The sequence below is a fragment of the Durio zibethinus genome, unplaced genomic scaffold, assembly GCF_047325235.1.
Source record: "Durio zibethinus cultivar Kanyao isolate XHJ-2024 unplaced genomic scaffold, ASM4732523v1 HiC_scaffold_3, whole genome shotgun sequence".
Taxonomy (NCBI): domain Eukaryota; kingdom Viridiplantae; phylum Streptophyta; class Magnoliopsida; order Malvales; family Malvaceae; genus Durio; species Durio zibethinus.
Window position 1 is genome coordinate 1187822 of NW_028323044.1, and position 2500 is coordinate 1190321.

The window sequence follows — 2500 nt, forward strand, 5'->3', positions numbered from 1 at the left end:
CAGCCTCGACCACCATCGGCACACGCTGGGCCCTGGTGCGGGCGCTTGCCTCGACCACCTTCGGCACAAGCTCGGCCCTGGTGCGGTCGGTTGCCTCGAGCGCCATCGGCACACGCTGGGCCCTGGTGCGGCAGGTTGCCTCGACCACCATCGGCACACGCTGGGCCCTGGTGCGGCAGGTTGCCTCGACCACCATCGGCACACGCTGGGCCCTGGTGCGGGCGGTTGCCTCGACCACCATCGGCACACGCTGGGCCCTGGTGCGGGCGGTTGCCTCGACCACCATCGGCACACGCTGGGCCCTGGTGCGGGCGCTTGCCTCGAGCACCATCCGCACACGCTGGGCCCTGGTGCGGCAGGTTGCCTCGACCACCATCGGCACACGCTGGGCCCTGGTGCGGCAGGTTGCCTCGAGCACCATCGGCACACGCTGGGCCCTGGTGCGGGAGCTTGCCTCGAGCGCCATCGGCACACGCTGGGCCCTGGTGCGGCAGGTTGCCTCGAGCACCATCGGCACACGCTGGGCCCTGGTGCGGTCGGTTGCCTCGAGCACCATCGGCACACGCTGGGCGCTGGTGCGGGCGCTTGCCTCGACCAGCATCGGCACACGCTGGGCCCTGGTGCGGCAGGTTGCCTCGATCACCATCGGCACACGCTGGGCCCTGGTGCGACAGGTTGCCTCGAGCACCATCGGCACACTATCGGCCCTGGTGCGGGCGGTTGCCTCGACCACCGTCGGCACACGCTGGCCCTGGTGCGGGCGCTTGCCTCGAGCACCATCGGCACACGCTGGGCCCTGGTGGGTTTAGGCACATCTTCAAATTTCTGCCGTGCCAATGCCATTTTTATGGCTTGTAAATTCATACAATGGTCCCCTAAGCCTTCACGTGAAGTTTCGTTGGAAGATGACTCGTTTTCTATTTTTCATGATTTTCGAAACTTTTTGCGGTTCGGGATTTTTTAAAATTTTTTTATAAGGATTTTTGGCTCCAAATTTTGTAGGCATGATCCTTCTATTTTTGTTGGCATGCACAAAAAAATTCAGCTAAAAACTCGAAGTAGAGAAGATTTTGTGACCGTTTGAAAAAAGTGTCCCCATTTCAGACACTTTAACGGCTACTGGTAGCAAACCTGTAAAATCTCAAATGCTCTTTAAGGGGGTGTGAATTCTCAGAGGTTTGATGAGGGATAGGGGGCCAACACAAGGCCAAGTACCAGCACCCATCGCACATCATGTGCGCACACCCCCCCGGCCCCCCTCCCAATCGCCGGAACCCCAATGCCGCCGGTCAGGTTCTCCGGCGGTACTCCGGCGATGCTCCGGCGATGCTCCGGCGATGCTGTCCCGAGTGAAAAAAATGCGGCACCAGCACATGCTGGAGCCAAGCATGGGCACCGTGGCTCAAAATCGAACTTCGGCCAAGGCCTCGACCATCAATGGCACATGATGACGCATGGTGATGGCACATGCATCGACCATCATCGGCATAGGCTGCCCTTCGGTACGGGCACTTGCCTCGACCGCCATCGGCACAAGCTGGGCCCTGGTGTGGGTTGTTGCCTCGATCACAATCGGCACATGCTGAGCCTTGGTGCGGGCGGTTGCCTCGAGCACCATCGGCAGACCCTGGGCCCTGGTGCGGCCGGTTGCCCCGATAACCATCGGCACACGCTGGGCCCTGGGGCGGGCGCTTGCCCCCAGCACCATCGGCACACGCTGGGCCCTGGTGCGGGCGGTTCCCTCGACCACCATCGGCACACGTTGGGCCCTAGTCCGGGCGGTTACCCCCAGCACCATCGGCACACGCTGGGCCCTGGTGCGGGCGCTTGCCCCCAGCACCATCGGCACACGCTGGGCCCTGGTGCGGGCGGTTGCCCCCAGCACCATCGGCACACGCAGGGCCCTGGTGCGGGCGGTTGCCCCGAACACCATCGGCACAAGCCGGCCCTTGGTGCGGGCTCCTGGCTCGACCACCATCGGCACACGCTGGGCCCTGGTGCGGGCGGTTGCCTCGAACACCATCGGCACACGCCGGCCCTTGGTGCGGCCGGTTGCCTCGACCACCATCGGCACACGCTCGGCCTTGGTGAGGGCGCTTGCCTCGACCACCATCGGCACACGCTGGGCCCTGGTGCGGGCGGTTGCCTCGACCACCATCGGCACACGCTCGGCCTTGGTGAGGGCGCTTGCCTCGACCACCATCGGCACACGCTGGGCCCTGGTGCGGGCGGTTGCCTCGACCACCATCGGCACACGCTCGGCCTTGGTGAGGGCGCTTGCCTCGACCACCATCGGCACACGCTGGGCCCTGGTGCGGGCGCTTGCCTCGACCACCATCGGCACACGCTCGGCCTTGGTGCGGGCGGTTGCCTCGACCACCATCGGCACACGCTGGGCCCTGGTGCTGGCGGTTGCCTCGACCACCATCGGCACACGCGGGGCCCTGGTGCGGGCGGTTGCCTCGAACACCATCGGCACAAGCCGGCCCTTGGTGCGGGC